Source organism: Pteropus medius, unplaced genomic scaffold (genome assembly GCF_902729225.1).
Source record: "Pteropus medius unplaced genomic scaffold, Ma_sr-lr_union100, whole genome shotgun sequence".
In the NCBI taxonomy this organism is placed as follows: domain Eukaryota; kingdom Metazoa; phylum Chordata; class Mammalia; order Chiroptera; family Pteropodidae; genus Pteropus; species Pteropus medius.
In genome coordinates, this window is record NW_024349803.1 from 15,307,554 (window position 1) to 15,326,041 (window position 18,488).

The 18,488-nt window shown below is 40.0% G+C and overlaps 1 protein-coding gene across 4 annotated transcripts in view; it reads left to right on the forward strand.

Annotated features, from left to right (window-relative positions):
• Nucleotides 1-9,891: 9,891 nt before the first annotated feature.
• The window catches only part of CTNNB1 (catenin beta 1), a 35,738-nt gene continuing 27,141 nt past the window's right edge, over nucleotides 9,892-18,488 (forward strand). For 2 of the 4 annotated variants that reach the window (XM_039837403.1, XM_039837404.1), the window contains exon 1: nucleotides 9,892-10,055. The gene's annotated coding sequence lies outside the window, so the exon portion shown is untranslated. Of the gene's footprint in view, nucleotides 10,056-10,679; nucleotides 10,776-18,488 lie in introns of those variants that run through there. The other 2 variants (XM_039837402.1, XM_039837405.1) reach the window with 2 other exon arrangements.

The following is an 18,488-nucleotide window of genomic DNA, read 5'->3' on the forward strand; positions in this document are numbered from 1 at the left end:
AAAGTGTGAGGCAGGTCACCAGGCAGCAATGTCAAAGGAAAGGACCCAGAACTGGGTGAGTGAGGGCATCAAAGAGGCGAGAGACTGAGCTTGGAGGCAGAGCCTTGAGGACTCTAGGCTGTGAAGTCCCATCATGCTCCCACCAGGGGGGAAGCAGTCAGAGTGGGTTTATTGGTTCCTCCAGCAGGGGAGCAACCAATAAACCCACAAAAATGTACATGGCAGGGCCAACTTTAAACACTGGCTGGACCCAGACAGCAAAAGCCAGTTTGTGACAGTAACCAGTCTGTTCAGAAATGCCGCATTCCTATCACCTTTCCTCACGGCCCCAACCCCAGGAGGGTCAAATAAGGCAGCCAGGCAGTGGGGAGGATGTGACAGGGAGAGGAAGGAGTCAATCCACTCTTCACAGCTCTACTTGGGATGGGAGAATTTTTACCTTCAGCTGAAGATAGAAGTATGGATTAATAAACGGATACAATGTTTTGCAACTTAATGATCATAATACTTTGTTATCTGACTAAAATCAGGAAGGTCATGAGCATTTACTTCATGTGGCATCCAGTGGTAATGGCGGGACCTTCCCCATGGAGAAGGCTTAAGCGGGTGTCAGGATGGGGTGGACAAAAATAAAGTTTCCTGTAACATCACCCATTGCAAGTCCAGTAAAGTGACATTTGCATAGAAAGTGGACATTACTGCCACAGTCACTGAAATAATTAAATCTGTTTCGGCTTTCTTGGGTCACCTGCTCCAATTTCAGAGTCCCAAGCAGAAGCATCTGATTGGCTGAGCTGAGACTTTATGTCCATGCTGCAGCTGCCACGGCCCATGTTGCCCACCATACTCTACCTGATGAATGCATCTAAATTAGGGAAAGGGCTCAGAAAGTGGAGGTACAAAAACTGACACGCGTGCTATATATAATGAAAAGCTCTGCATTCTAAACACAGGGGACAGGGGAGAAGGAGAGGATGCCAAGCAAAGGAGGACAACGATCAGATACAAAATAACAGTTTTACTACATGAATGGATCACAGAGAATATTTGTAACTAGAAGTAAGAACATAAACCTTATTCCACAGTCTGTGTTTTCCAACATAAATAAAATTTTAAAAATTAATAAAATATTTGGGCTTAAAAATTAAACTTTAAAATTAAGCAAAATGCCAGAAAACAGGCATTAAAGTATCTTATTGTTATCTAGAACTTTGTAGCTTAAAAAGCTCCTTCATGTCTATTTCATTAGCTCTTAACAACACGATGAGATACCTCTCCAGTGTCCGACATGGTGCCTGGCGTATGGTAAATGTTTGTTAAATGGATGAAGAAGTAAAGGAATGAATGGGTAAGGAAGAATTAAATCCAGTGCTAAAAGTACAAGCTTTGCAGTTGGTCAGCCTAGTTCAGCATTGCTCCCAGAACTTACTGCAATGGTAGCTTTTTATCTGCGCTGTGCTATATGGTAGCCCCCATAAGACTTTTGACGCTTGAAATATGCTAATGAGACTGAGGAATTGAATTTTAATTTTCTTTCATTTTAATTCATTTAAATTTAAGTAGCCACGTGCTGCTAATGGCTACGGTACTGGACAGCACAGGTCCAGAGTTCAAATGCCAGCTCTGTTATCTAGCTTCTAACCTGAACAAACCCCTTCATTTCCCTAAGTCTCATTTCCCCCAAATGTGAAATGTGAAAAATAATGTTCTACTTTACCGGTTGCAATGTTTAAAAGAGCTCTTATGTGTGAAAGGTGAAGTTCATTGGGTTATGACAGGCAAAGCTTCATGCGTGGCAGAAGTTTGACAAACGCAAGCCACCATTTGGATGACTGTGACTCCCACTACCGCTTCTGTTACTGCCACCGCAGACTCAGGATGCTGAGACTGAGAGGGTGAAGAGCCTGCCCAGGTCACACAGCTAGCGCGCGGCGGAGTGGGATTTGCTTCTCCCGTTTTCTCCCCCGCAGTGGCTTGCTCACTACCAAGTGAAACAAGGGCTTTAAATACCCCCTATGGGCACTAAGAATCGTCTGTGCACTGAAAAATGAGTCTTCCATATCTTCTTTGTGCTAAGTATTCAAATTCATGTCATTTCCTCTGGGATTAATAAAACATCAATTTGTTTAAAAGCATTACTGACTCTATGGTGGCTTTTTGTCATTACATAGATTCTGAATCAACAGATACTAAAAGTACAGCTATTATTATGTGAGGTATCTCAAAAGCTTCTGACATTAAAAAGGCATCCTTGTCCTCTTTGGTTAAGACGTTAACGCTTCCTTGTTAAAAATAAAACATAAGTAAAGAAAGGAAAGACACAGGATACATGCACATGTACACAGAAGAGTTAAATATCAAGAGGAAATGGCGATGCAAGGGACTCCGTGAACCAGCAAATATTCTAGGTACATTTGCTAGAAGTACAAATGATGCTTTCACCGAAGGAGGTTTCCTTAACATCAGTTAATAGAAAAGATTAATGTGTAATTTGCTAAAAGATTCTGCCACAATCAGCAGCTATCATAAATAAAGCTGAGTTTAGTTTTAAAACAGGAATCTTATACATTCGGAAAGGTTGAAATATGCTTTGGAGCAGATTTTGTGAAAGATTGAAGAATTTTAGAAGAGTGGTCCTGAGTGGAATGACTATAACCCAAAAGGTGCCCATCAGGATCCACTGGGATAAGGGAAAAATATACAACTTCTGTATTTACTTTTGACCTTAAAAAAAAAAAAGAAGCCAAGCTTCACGGATATTTAATATATGCATTATGTTACATATTATATTATGTTATATTACATTACATGTATGCATTAATATACATGTAGAGGGTGCATATGCAAAATTACTTTACTAAGAAGACTGCATAATCAAAAATCTTTAGAAATTTTTGTTTCCAAGGATAAGCTCAGGATAAAACTGCAGTATGATATGATTTTTAAAAACAAGCCCCCAGTAGAATTATCTTCGCTATATTAGTTAGTTTTTCCTATGTAACAAACCACCCCAAAATGAGTTGACCTATAACAACAACCATGTTTTACTGTTTAGAACCTGCCTGCATATCATTTTACTGACGATCTAAGAATACGGGTTCTGGAAACTAACTCATCAGAGGAAGGCTTCACAGAACTGGGATCCTTATGCTACGATAAGAGAACATTAATAGAAAAAAGGAATATGTGCATTAGACATTTACTATCTCGATTTCTTACAACTTAGATTCTAATACAAATTATGGTGGAGGGAAAAATATTTTGAATGGACAAGCCCTTGAAGCAACAGAAAATAAAGCATTTTTTTTCTTTTCCCTAATTGATTTTGTAATTACAGAATTCTATGATGTCAGAGTTCCATTTGTGTGGCACAACCGTAGGCTGACATAAAAATTACTGGCAAATTCCAGAGATGTATAGATTCCACACTCGTCAACTTTTCTTATTTTTTCAAAGAATTGGCTTTTTCTTTCTCCCCTTTTAAAAGAAAAACAATATGGTGTCTGTTCCTTTTTCTTTTCCCCTTAACTCAAATTCTATAATTGTATATTAAAAATATGAGCATATCTGAAAATGGATTATGAAGAAAAAGCTTTAGAATAAACAAAAGAAAGATGGAATAAAATGCATGTCCATCACTGCATGAGAAATAGTGTGACAGATGTACAGTTATTCTGCTTAGAGAATGGTGGTGGCTCAGAGCATTGCTGTCCACCTGAAAGGGATATGTGAAATAAAATATATTTAAAAGAAAACCTGTGCAAATGCAGTGTTCCTTCTGGGTACAGCTAGAACAATGTTCTATTCAAATAATTTTATATCTTCTCCTAGAGCTAAAATTTCTGCAAAGTTAAATCAAAAGGCTATCAAAATCTATGCATTGTACAAGAAACTAATCCAATTTATTGTAAGATTTAAAATTAAAAAGATCACGAAGTAAAATAAATTTTAATAAGTAATAGCCTCAAAAAATTTAGACCACTGATACAATTTTTATGTTATGGCTTTTTAACAAACGATCAACCAAGGATGCAATGAAAACAAAACTCTCATGTCCTTCAGAGGCATTTCTGGGAGAATAGGCAGAAATGACTATATATCCTTATTCTAAGAGAATTTTTTAGTCAAGCAGTTAAAACAATTCACTCTGCATGTTCCTTCCCTTTTCTGTGCCCAAAGTTATTTTTTTGCTGAGTTGTGCAAAACAGAAAATGGACACTTGCTCTGGCACTGTGACCTTCTCCAGGCCCCTGTCTGCCCTGCCCTGATGTTCACCCGTGTGATATAAGCAGCAACCATCCTCCATGCACACGCAACTCGACAGCATGTAAGAGTAAAAACATCTCTCACTCACATCGAAGAAGAGTGCCACACTACAAACACATTTCCTTCCTCTGTAAGATAGATGATTAAAAAAAAAAAGATTGATTCCGATGGGCAACTGCTCAACATTGTTATTTTTCTTTTAGCTATACACATAAACACATCTAATTTTTGTTTTAAAACCAATAGAGCTCATAAATATTAACTGTCTCTATATTTTCTAAAAGAAATCTATAGCTGGTCCATATGTTTTCCAACTAAGACATAGCATAAAAACTCCATGTTTAAAAATGCCATCACCACCACCTCCGTATGTACACACTCACGCACATACACACCTGCTCCAACCCCACACTTATCCACTGATGACTAAACCATTTCAGATACGTTGGTGGGGGACGGGGGACAGGGGCTGAGGAGGATTTTTTTTTAATGGTAGGCATATATAATATTTACCTAACAAGACATTTTGTTCTGTATTTTGTTTTAGCGTGTGGGGGGAAATCAATTGTATTTAGACTTTATATGGCATGGGTTACTCAGTTCACAGCAGAGACACCTGCAGCAAATTAATTTGTTGTAGCACATTAATTATCTCATAGCTTCTATTTAGGCTGCAGCTGTTGCTATTATGTTAATATTTTTTTATCACCACTGTATACAACAGGTTATGGCAATAATAGAAATATCTCCTTTTTTGGCTTCCCCCTCCCTGTCGTTTCCATTTTTCTATGTCAGAAGGGAAGACTGGAAGAAATTTAGGCAAATGAAGCCCCAAAGCGCACTATAATTTTCTATTTCTGAACCGATTTGTAAGAGAATGGGTGACTGAAATTAGCAAAGAATCACCCCACACAAAGATGGCGCGTGCAGAATTTGTGAAAGCGAAAAAGGAGACGAAGGAGAAGCATAAGAGGGACAGAATACTGCAGTGCTGGGGTGGTGAGTGTTTGGATGGGGGCAGGGAAAATGCTGCAGTTTTCATGAAATAATAAGGTGGGGGAAAAAAGGCATACAAAGAGTAGGTTTTTCATTGTTTGTAAAATATAAACACAGATGAATTCTGTCTTTGGTTTGTTCATGCTTTTCACTCTGCACAGCAGGGATGTTCTTAAGAAGTTGCCCTCTGCGAAATTTCACTAAATGGGAACCGTGGACCCTGCATGATGGGATTATAATCACACCAGCCACTCCTTTTACATAATTTTTTGTTTAAGATCCAGTAAGACTCCCTGTTTTTAATATATATAAAGCAATAGACATGCCTATGTCGATAAACTGAGGGTTTGCGTCCCTATTGCCTAGTGCCAGCTAAGACAAAAAAAAAAAAAACCAACAACAACAAAAAAACGGTGATATCACTTCTACAAATCTCAATGGATTCAAAAACAATATGAAAATTTTGAGCTGACAAGAACATGTCTGCTGCCTGCAGTCCCTGCACTAGCTCACCATGTTGCCTACTAACCGAAAGATCAAAAATTATCGATTTCATGGCGCTTCGTGCTCTGGAAAGAAAGGCTACTTTAAAATTTGCATTGTTTAAGAAATGAGTTAAAAGAAAAGAATCATTTTTTTTTTCCTGAACACTTCGGAATGTGAAAATGGCTTGTTTTAATCTTATTCATGAATTACTATAATTCTATTATTTTTAGCAGCTGGAGTCCAGAAATGATTTTTTCGATGAATTTAGGATTTTGCCGCAGTCTACATCTGCAGTCCCAGAATCCTCGGGTAAGTTAATCCTTCTTTCGATGGGAAACGCCTTTAACCTTCTTGTGAATGAAATATCTGCAACCATTTTGAAATTTTTAATACAGAGGGGTGTGTGTGTGTGTGTGTGTGTGTGTGTGTGTGTGTGTGGTATGTTCGGGGCTATGTCTCCAAAGCATAATTTCTTAGCAATACAGCGGTATTTGTCTTAGTTCTTAGAAACATTGACAAAACATATACCTTTGTGCTCTTTGATTATCATGGATGATGTCTCCATTGCTTCTCCTTCACACTTTTTATGGTAGTCATTTAAATGTACTCCTCTCGTATGGCAAGGACTGTTGTGTCAAACCAATGAAGGCCTGGAGAACACATAACTCCAAGCATGAAGAGTGCTCCTAGCATAGCTGAAGCGGCCATGAATATCACCACCAGCGCTGCTGCCACCGCCACCGCCATGGCCATTGCCTCCCACCACCTTCACCGCCCCCCCCTTGCTCTGCAGCGCACACCAGATGCGAGCTTTCCACAGTGGCTCTCTGCCGAATTTGCCCAGTGGGTTCCTAGATTACTTCTGTGTGCAAGAATAGCCAACCATGTAGTCTGACAAGAGGTATTTACAACTACTTAGCCTGTTCAGCTGGAAAGAAATCAAGAGATAACACTGAACCCTGAGATGAAGTATTGTAAATCAAAAGTTCCAATCCATAAATAGCCCACTAGGTGAACTGCTAAACGAAAAGCTGATTCTGATTATTGTCCAGTGTTTTCAGATTGTCAAAAGAAATATTTTTAACAGGCATTCTTAGAAAGTCAGGATTTATTGTTTATAAATGCATGGAGTATTACTCAGTCTTACCTTTCTGCTGGGAGAGGATTCTTCCCAAGGAGATTGAGATATAGAGTCTAGAGGAGACCACACCCTCCTTTCACCGTTTGCTACTGTTTCTGTTTACTTTCAAGTAGGGTTGATTAACGATTACAATTATATATTAATTTAAGGTACCTAATCAAAAGGAGCCAATCATCCATTTCCCTCTAAGGGAAGCTCGTTGTCTTAGTGCTCAATAAATGTTTAATAGATTTGATAGAGTTGACTATGCAAAAAGTGAACGGGCTTTCTTTAAAGTGTAGGCTGGATTAATGTGGAAAAACAATCTGGGCATTTATTTCTTCACCTAAAGGTGATTCGGAAGCATGCATGTTAGTGAAGGGACGCTTTACGTTCAGGTTCCATGCAGCCACTACTTGATATACCAATGGTCTGATATCATGACAAGTAATGCTTCCTCTGTTAAAACAGCTGGAGATATTGTTGGTTTCTAGGAATATAGTCTGAAATTTACTATTATTTGTCTTTTGCAGTTTCACAAAATGGATTAACTTATGTCAAACACAACTGGTTGGCTCTAGAAGGAAAAGGTGTAAAAGGATAACCAAGTATTTTTTTAGGAGATGTATTCCTCAAGGTCAACTTTTAAGAATCATTTTTACAAAAATCATTTATTTCACTAACCCATCAGGTATTTTGATGTTTGAATTTCTCATTGGATTAATGTTAATATTTCTCTTCATTACACAGAAGGTATTCATCTCATATTTTTTGGTGAGACGATCAGAACAATTTGGTCTTTGAGAGAAGCAAATAAAAATTCTGAACTATGTTAAATTCAACTAATTTGTTTTAATGCTAGTCACCCAGTAATTCCACAGTATACTTAAATTTGATGGGGAAAACAGCTTGCTTCATTGTTGCAAATTTTAGATTTTCTTTAATAACGTGTTTGCTTGAAGTATTACTAGAGATTTAAAAATCTTAATTCTAAATTTAGATTAAGATATTTGCATTATAGAAAAATGATTCAATTATTTTGACACATAAATAGAATATGAATGTAGAAGTTTTTATTCTGTAGCTGTTCTAATAGTGCAAATATTTCTTAACCAGTTTTAACGGTGTGCCTTATTTAGCAAAAAACAAAAAAAAACCCTGAAGTACAAAATATTGAACATTAAAAAAGGAAACATCATACAAAAAAAATCCTGTAAATATTGATTAATCAGTAATCTGATTTCAAATGTATGATTTTTGTATTTTAAGGAAGACAATTGTGTATTCCTTAATTCCGTGTATGAGACTTGAAATTGAGGATCAGTACCTGGAAACGCTATTTACGCTTTGAAAACGTTTATATTAGAAACACTGCTTTGATGAAATTCCTTTTTCTGCTCAATCTCTTTGAATTATGAGCAGCCCAGTTAACCACAACCACCCACACTTAATTCTACAGAATTACTAGTAAAGATACATATGCAAAAGTCATTCTAGACAATGGATCTCAGTGAAAATCATCTTAGTGTGTGGACTTTTTCCACTGCAGGGGCCCCAAGTGCTATGATGATAGCAGTTGACATTACCACTGTATATAACAAAATACCTTTAAGACACACACACACACACACAAGAATTATTTAAAGAACATGTTGGCCCTGCGGCATTAGCTATGCCTAAAACTACATATCCCACTCCCTAAGTGAATGAGGAAGTAGGTTTCCTGCCCGTACCTATGTATAAAGACCAACTGTTTGCATGCATTAATTACAGGGATAAAAGCCTCGAGATTAACTTTCACCGTTGCGTTTTGTACTCTCCCCATTGTTTTGGAGAAAAAATAAGCATAAAACAACAAACTGGAGAAAGCGAATCGATCATAATTGTTTCGGCTTTGACAAATGCCAATCTGGCTGGATTACAATGGAGATGTTTCCAAGGGAAATGAAGACCCAACTTCAGCCCATTAAAACGAATTAGAAAACGTTTTTGTAGAAAATCAGTTAAAAAAAATTAAAAGCTGCCTAATCGGTAGCTCCTTCCATAAACAACATAGTCGAGTTTCTCAAATAAGCAATACGGTAGAAATGCACTTCCTACAAAGAACCTCCCCCAAATCTGTTGATACTTAGTAGCACGGTGGAACGAGATAAAAACGGACTCTGTGGGAAGTAACCTGACAGGGCTGTACAGCGAATCCATTTCCATCAGTCGTTTGTTCACAGTAGGGTACTCAGAACGACTTGTTGAATTGCGGGCTAGGCGCCCATCCTAACGAGAGTTCACAGCCCTCGAGAGTGGGGACCGCGGGCGGCTCCGCCCGGTAGTTCACTTCTAGACTCAGGCTGAGCAGCCGGTTGGGATGCGGGACCCGAGAGTCGGACAGTGGGGGACTTTGGGGTGGTGTGGGCTCGGCTGGGAGCCACGTCCTGCAGGCGGGGTGCGGCCCAGACCGCCACGACGGCGGACGCTCTAACCCGCCGCAGTCCCCCCGACCGACAGCGGTGCGGCGGCGGCCAGAAGCGCCCCCGCCTCCGCCGCTCAGGCCTCGAACTTCCGCCCGCCCAGGACTCGCGCCGGCCGCCGCGCGCGCGGACCCCGAGGGAGGGGGCCGAGATGCCGCGCAGCGACCCCCGCGTCGGCTCTCACGGTTCGGGGCGCGCGCGGGGCGGGGGCGTCGGGGTCGGGACAGCAGAGCATCCCGGTGCCTCCCTCCGCAGACCCCTGCGTCGGGCCACTGCGCCCGCGCGGGCCGCCCCGGGCCTCGCACGGCGGGGCGGCGGCGGCGGCGGCGGCGGGGCGGCTCGGGCCGAGGGAGCGTCGCCCGAGCGCGCGGCGCGACGCGGCGCCCCGCCCGGGCCCGGGGCGTGGGGACGGCGGCGGGCGGCGCGGGGACTACTTTCCGCGTCCGCCCGCGCCCCGCCCCTTGTCCTCGCGCGGCGGAACGCTCCGCGCTGCGCCGGTGGCGGCAGGATACCACGACTCTGCGCGACTTATAAGAGGTCCTTGTGCGGCGCCATTTTAAGCCTCTCGGTCTGTGGCAGCCGCGTTATCCCGGCTCCGGGAGCAGAAAGCGAGGAGGCGGAGACGGAGGAGGGTCCGAGAGGCAGCCCCAGTCCGCGCCGAGCCGCCACCGCAGGCCGAGGACCGCTGGACTCCCGCGGCGGGAGGAGCCTGTTCCCCTGAGGTGCTGGGGCGCTCCTTTCCTTACCCTTCCGGGGCTGCTCCCGCTCCCTCTTCGGAGCCAAACTTCGTCGCGGGCGCGCGGTCCCGCCGGCGGCTGAGCGCCGGGCCCGGCGCTGCCCGGAGGCCCGGAGGAGGGAGCAGGGGTGCGGGCCGGGGGCGCTGGGCAGACGGCGGGGGCGGCGGGCGGGCCCGGGTTCCGGTCGCGCTGACCCACGGGGAGCCTGGGGGCGCCGCTCGCGGAGAGGGGGCGCCGCGAGGGCGCGTCCGGGAGCCTGGTGGCCGGCGCGGGGGCGGGGGGGACTGGTTTGGGCTCCGGCCGCGGCCGACTTTGGGGGAGGGACCCTGCGCCTCGGGATGCGCCGGGGCCGGGGGCGGGCTGGGGACCGAGGGCTCCGCCTTCCCAGCGGGGAGTTGGGGTACGGGCGCTGGGCCTGGGACGCCACCCTAGCTTCCATCTGCCGTGGGGATAGGGCCGGTGGACTTTTTCCTCCAGATTTCCTCCTTTCTTAAGGACGAATTGTTAGAATTCTTAGGAGAATTGTTAGTTGTTGGTTTTTTGTTTTTTGTTTTTTTTTTTTAAATGCCCTGCCCATGTGAGTTTGGCGCTGGCGCTTGTTTCAATCCAAGCAACTTTACACCTTGGAGAAACTGTGCGGTGCGTCAGTAGGATCGGCACATACAAAATCCGTGTCTTGCGTCTGTATTTTCTTGCGCCGTGCAGGTGAGTGAGAGCGGCGTGCAATGTACTGGGTGGGAGTCTTCTGAGGGGCTCGATGGCAGTAGGTGTGAGACCGTAGTAAAAATAAGGGCGGAGGCGACCGCCTTACTTACTGTTTCTTGGCAAGTGAACCGCGCGGGGTTTTCAGCCTCTGCTTGGAGAATGTCGTTCGTAGAAATTATTCATTTAATTTTATGGTAGCGAAACTCGATTTTCCGAGCACGTTTGGTTTTCACTGGCGTGAATTCCCTCGCTTCGAAATCGACCCAAGTGAAATTCAAGCATTGCAACTTTTCATTGTTTTGCCTCGGGAGAGGACTTTGAACAGAGACTTTGGAAGTTAAGTTCTCACAGCCCGCCTCCGAATCCGCTAAACTCGAAAGCTTTGGCAGTTGAGTGTAGTTGTTTCCTTCGTTTTCTGTTCCCTTTCGGAGGGAGCATTGTCTCATACTCTATCTTCCAGACATCTGTGGTCTCCCCTCCCCCCCGCCCCCCCCCGAGTTTGTAAGTGGTGAATGGAGAGAGACCGGCCTGCTGGTATGCAGAGGTCGGCTAAAGGAAATCGAGGAGTGGTTTTAGTGAAATGAGAGCTTTGTGTCATGAATAGTGGTGGCTTAGACTAGACATCAACTTGAAGAGACGGCTGTCCTTTGATACAGTCTAGGCTAATGTGTTTTCGGATCGCTAAGTTATTAAGTATTTTGTCTGGAATTTAGGAAGCCGTTTCATTATTGCCACTTGGTGAATATTCAGTACCCTCATATCTTCATTTTACCTAACTAGTCGTCTTTCTAGGAAAAATTAGACATAGCTTGAACTGTTACTTGCGTAACGCTGCTGTTTTAGTATCCGCTTAATTTAGTGACTTCAATATACTTCGGAGGCTTTTTTTTTTCTTTCTTTCTTTTTTTGGTCTGAGCTAAGGCTGCAGCTACATTTATTTCACCTTCACATTTAAACCTATAAAATCTCTGGATTAGAAAAAGTTACCAGTAAGGTTTGTTTAATAACATCCTTTCACAAAATTTGATTAATTTGCATCCAGTATTCATCACTTTGACCTAGTCTTTGTTCTGAAGGCCACGTACAAGGACAAGGCCCTAAAGTGATTGCAAAAGTAACTTGAAAATCTTGCAGAAGGCTTTTCTAAAGGATTAAAGGAATGCTGAGACTATTTAAGTCTGAGGTCCTTGAGGGGGAAATAAAAAACTGCACGAGAAAGTTTGGTATAGCATGTAATTTAGAGTCCTTGTAGAGTCCCAGGCCTGAGATTCTCCCAGAGGCAAGAAAAGTCATTTTAAAGAGCTTTCAGGAAAAACCAAGTTTTTAAAAATGAGGTGGCTAATAAAAATTTTGAAGCATTTAGCAGTATTCATGTGTCAAGAAGCTTTCAGGAGTTTTCTTTCTTTTGAACGAATTATTTGACTACTTCTTTACTAAGATTATTATGTAGGAAACTGTATATATTCCAGCATTAAAACTTAACTGCGAATTGAGCTTCCTGCTGTTAACTAGTGATGACTGAAATAAAAATTGTCTGTATACATGAATTTTTGTTTTCCCTGGTCAGCAAATTTTTCTGAAGATATTTTGAGGTGTGCTTAGGAAAATTATCTTCAGTTATCCTTTTTTTTTGTTGGGAGGGATGAGAAGAGGAGCGTAAGCATTATTGAAACTAGAGATGTGAAGAATTCAAAAGTTTGAATATAGCTCTTTTGTAAGTTATAAGTAGCAATGAAATCAAAACCCCAGAAATGGATTCTATAAGTATATTAAGTCACTTGAAACTTTGCTGTTATTGAGATGAAACAATACATCTCTCCACAATTTTGTTTCTCTCCTGGTTTACTGATTGCTGATCATCAATAATTATTAGATGAATAGGTGGTTAAGTTTTAAAGTTTGTACTTTGAGCTTGATTGGAAGCATGCATTATTGCTAAGCGGGATCAGAAAGGATAAATGCTTTTAGGTCTGATAAGTATTGGCAACTTTTTGTATGCTACATATTGACTTGTGACTTTGTTTTTGAAAACAGTTGTATTGACTTAGCTGTTTTCTTGTAACCCTTTTTTTGTTGGAAATACAATATCTTGTTGAAACAGCTTAACTAAAACAAAATTTTATACCATAAAAGTAAATAGTAAACATAGACTAGGAACTGCTTCTTAGTCCTGAGGATGTAGGCTGTTGCCTCTCGTTACCCTCATTAAGAGGATACTGCTTTGCACAATCAGTTCCCATTCTTTAACAGACTATTGTTTATGCAATATTGTACTAATTATGAGTGTGATAGATAACTAGGCTAATAGGCTAAAATAAATATATGCTTCTTAGCTTCTATGAAAGGAAAATACGTGATTTGTGTTGCTCGAAAATGAGTGGGAGTTACCTCATACCGTTTTTCATCACTTAAACCCAGGAGAAAGTCCTTCATTTCCTCTATTTACTTAAGAATGCTTCTTTTGTGTTTCGTGCAAGACTGAGCTTGACTTGGGTTTGAAACCTAGATCCCTCTGTTGAGGCCTGAACCCTCCTATCCTTGAAGTATGTTTATAATCTGCTTTCTCCTGAAGGAAAAAAGCTCTTAAAAAGAAAGTCAGTGACATTAGGACCCCCTTTTTAGAGTTAACTGCTTTTTTTCAATTTTTTAATTGTGGGCATCTTTTAAGAGACGTTCTCACTCCCAAAGTCTTTCTCAAACCTGATGCAGCAGAGAATAGTGTTAGGGCATGTTTTTATTGCCTGCTTTGGTCATGTTGAGTGCCCTCCAGTGGATATAATGTAATGCTTGTGATTTTTTTTCCCCCTAGCAAATTTGTGTGGAATACATTTATAAATAGTCCTGATGAAAAAGCATCTATTAGAAACCTTTTGAATTCTAGAATAATCGATTCATATCAATACTGCTAATTAAAAGGTCGGCTTGAGAAAATGTCATTTCAACCAATATTTGCAGGAGAAAGGTCAAAGTAAAATTAGGGATTAAATTTTTATTTGTCACTTTAAATAGGCAATTCTGCTTAAATGTATTATAATGACAAATCAAAAACAAAGTAATTGGGGGATAAAAGATTATAATGTTTAGCCATATTAATGAATTACAGAAGCTAAAATTCTCAGAAAAAGTTACTGAATAAATGAATTGTCAATTTGTTTAAAATCAGTTACAGTAAAACATGAGTAAATGCACAGCTCAGTTATATTATTAAGGTATATTATGTCTGTGTTAGACTCTAGATACAAACAAAGCTGGTAGTTGAGTCAGTGTTTTGAATTCTAGAATGTATTGCTCTAGTTACCATAGGGCCTCATTTGTATAGAGTTGTGGGCTATTGTGCATTACAGTAATATTTTGCTGTAATTTAAATTTTTCAATAAAAACCTTTAACCATGCTCTTCTGTTAAAGTTGTTGCTATTTCTATTAAGTAACTTTTTTTTTTTGAAAATAACTAGTTTCAAATTACATTCTGATTAGTAACAGGAATGAGCCTATTCTAATAAATTAGCTTTTGGAAGTCAAATGGTCATTTTATTGAAAATTCTCAGTTTAGATTTTTTTTTTTAACAGGAAGGCAAGAATGCCTCAATTGTTTTATAGAAATGGTTATTTCAGAATGGATTGTGTTTCTTCATAAAGGATCATATTTGGAATTAGTAATGTCTAAGTTGATGCAGCATTTACTGTCTCTAAGTCAAATAGCTTCTCTTCTGATTTTCCAAGATTTTTATGAGATATGAGAATAGATTTCAAATTTCTTTTTAAAATTTTGTACATATAACTTATTTAAAAAATTATATCTATTAGGGACTTAATTTATCTTTTGAAATTGGCTACTTCATTAACATAGCATACAACAGTTTGACATTCAAGATAACTGACTAAAAAGTAAGATTGCTTTCACAAACCATACAGGGCTTGGTCTTACATTACAGTGGGAATGGCTACTCGGTGTCTCCAGGGCCAGGCAGGTATGGGGTTACCGGGGCTCTGTGAACTACTACAAATTGGAAGTACACGGAAGCACATGTCCCATTGAAGCAGCCAGTCTTTGGCAGCTCCACCATTATGTGGAGATACAGTTTCTGTTGCCACGTCATCTGATTTTATTTTCCTTAAGAGAAGCAGGAAATCCAAATTAATGTGCATCCCTTGATTTGCACATGTTGGTGAATGAAATTCACGTTTTAAGACACCATTCAGCACAAATTAAATACACCTATTGGCAGGATACTGCCAGTTTGTAACATCTTGCAATAGTTCCATTTGGAGTACAGTTTTAAAATAATGACGATTCTGCTAAATGACTGAAGATAATATAGTCTGTGGATTTATATAACTTAGGAAATAAGATCGTTAAGACTATTAGGTTCATGTTTAGGCATTTGGAAAGTGTCTTGTATCAGTTGATTATAGATTAGAAACTTAAAAGCAGGTTCATATTAACTTCTTTGTGAAATCTGGGAAAACCACACTTTCAGGTTTAGGAGATAAGTTGATTTGAGTCAGGGAAAAGAAGGAGAATTGACTTGTTCATTACTTGATCTTAAGTATAGTCTTTTTTAAAGTATTTTTTTAAAGCAGTCTCAAACTTAAAATGCTGGACAAATTCTGGCTCTGTATACACAATCATGTCTGCCTGAACTTATATTGTTGTCTTAAATCATGTCCTGGTTTTCAGCCGAAGTCTGCGTTTCTAAGACCAACTATTATCAGACTAGATCCAAAAGTTAAAAGCAAAGTTTAGTAATGAAAAATTAATTGAATATAGTTTTGCTTAACGGCATACTGCTGTTTGGTCAGAATAAATTGATGAAGGCAATTCAATAGATTTTGGTTAAATCTATTTAACCAAAATAAATTAAATAGATTCGATTAAATCTGTTTTGCTGCTAGGGCAAAGTTTTTCATTTCCAGAGTTTGCAAAGTTGGGTGTTTAGTGAGTGTTGAGACTACATTTTTAAATGGCAAACTGCGAGCTGAAAACGCAAACCATAGGCCAACACTGGTTTTAAGAAGCATCATCTGAAACTAGTGCTGCAGGCAGCAGTTATTTTTATGGTGTAGAATGCAAGCAAAACTGATCAGTGGACTTCACTTGAAATATCCTAGAAATTTCCTGCTTTTTTTGAACTTCTTGAAAAGGCTTTTTTTTTTTTTTTGGTAACAGTTTGAAAAGTGTGAACAGCTGGGTGATGCTGGGGTGAAACAGCGTTATAGTATTTGTTTCGTCTCTTTATAGTATTTATTTCTGTCTCTTAATTTCTTTATTAATCTGATTTTACTTGTGATTTCATAATTCATATATTGCTGGACTGATAATTTCCTTTTAACTGATTTGTAACAGGTGATGGGGGAGATGATGTTTTTTACTTTTCTTTCAAGTTCATCAGTCCTCATGGCAGACAAACCATATCTGTGATTAGTAAAAATTATCTTACATGCTGGTAGCTGGCCTGACTGGGAAGTAAAAGATGTGCAAAAGCTGAAGGGTTAGTTTAATAAAGTTTATTAACAGGGTTTATGATAGTTGAATTAATCGTGATATCTGTACATATACACACACTTTGTTGTACATTATCCATATAAAATATGAAAAGTTAGATTTACTGCAAAATTTCTTGGGAGTGCAATTTAAAGATAAATGAATGCAGTAATTTACTGCACTGAGGGGCGGTGGTTGCAAACTACTCCCCCCCTTTTAAGTATAATTAAGTGGTTTGGGGGTAAGGATATAGGGAGTGAGTCTGTCTTTGAAGTTTTCCATATACTAGATGAATGCCACATGTATAAGGGAGGAACAAGGGTTTCTTGGAAATATTTTTCAATCCAACTAACTATGGAGGTTTCCAAGTGGAATTCCATTCCCAGTGTAGAAAGTGCTGACGTGGTCTCTTGAATTCTTTTCTGAGTTACTGAAAGACTGCAGCAATGTCAAACATTATTTTTCTTAATAGTTTGTTTAGATGCAAAAGTAGACACCGAGTGTTGTGTAGGAAACATAGTATGCTGACATAGCACTATTTAAATAGATTTAAATAGTTTTCTGGCATTTTACTTAATTTTAAAGTTTGTTTAATTTTTAAGCCCAAATATTTTATTAATTTTTAAATTTTTATTTATGTTGGAAAACACAGACTGTGGAATAAGGTTTATATTCTAACTTCTAGTTACAAATATTCTCTGTGATCCATTCATGTAGTAAAACTGTTATTTTGTATCTGGTAGTTGTCCTCAGTAGGTCACTGTTTCCTCCCTTAATTCTACTGTCATTTCTCTTGGGTCCTGAATCAGAGTGCTAGCCATTCTATTCCTTGTAAAATAAGAACTAAGAGGCTAGAAAATATTAAGAGATTAAATTCCTAGAATACCAGAAGATTGGGGGTCACTTCTTAGGCAGAGTAATGATAGTTAAAATGGTATTGCTGGTTAGTGTAAGCTGGAAAATAATACAGTCGGATCTTTTTTGTAAGAATACTTAGTAATAATGCTTAAAGAATGCCCTGATTGTATGCTAAAGGACCAAAGATTTCTCTTATTGCCATTATGCCTGAGGTCATATTACATTTCTCTAGAAAGGTATAAGACAGGAAGACTTTTTGCTCCTCAATCTAGTCCCTTCCCCCCCATCAGAAGCTAAGCAGCAGTAACTCCTTCACTTTTTACTCAGTATGCATCAAGGGTCCATCTTTATAATGGAGGGAGAATTAGATTCTGGTAAGAGGCCAGTCCTGACAGTGTATGTTTTCAAGGATTTTGTTCCTTCAGTTATACCTTGCTCTTCTGTATTCCCCTTATCCTTTCCAGATTCTAATCCCATTGCTTTTTTGGTCTCTATCTCCCACCTTTTATCATTCCCGAAATCATTCTCATTGTGCCTTCTAGAACTCATAGTAATCAGCAAATCCCTTTTATTCTCAGTCTGTTCTGGGAATGTTCTGTTCCTTTTCTCACTCCAGCTGTAACCTAGCCTCTCCCCTGATAATGCTACTTCTCTTTTTGCTCTCTCAAGTGGCACATGTGTTCTCTTCCTGCACACCTTTTACTGCTGAACCAAGAGGTAAGATGTCTTTTTCCTTCCTTATTGCTACTTCTTGACCATTCCTTTCCAGAATTTCAAGCTTTGACTCTCACGTATAGCACGCACTCCCCTGTGTTTCAACCATCCACCAACTATCCTGGGTCCTTCCCCTCCTTTCTTGAACACATTAGCTCCTGGCTCACTGTCTTCTTTATTTCTATTATAATTCATGGTTCTTGGTGATATCAGTGTCTGTGTAGAGCAGCATTACAGAATGTCATCTGGCCTTTGAACTGTTTGTTACCAGTATAAATTGCTATAAGGAGTTTGCCAGCATTTAAATAACTAAGTTCACTTTTAGTTCAGCTGACTTTTTTTGTAGCAAGACTTTTTGATGAAAGAAACAGTATGTTGATTTATAGTATGGCACAAACTCATTAGATTGTTGTGGTCTGGCATACTAAGTAACATGTAGAGGATGCTTCCAATATTCTGGCCTCTTACTTTCTTGATTTCTTTTCCAGTGATCTTACTTTTCTCTCTAATTCAGCCACACATTCCCATTGTCGTATCCTAGAATACTTTTTCTTTCACTAATAACTACTCTCCTCCCCAGTCTCATTTCAAGTGTCTCACTCTCATTCCTCTAGTAAATACTTCAGTTCCGACAGCCCTTCAGTCCCACTGGGACCTG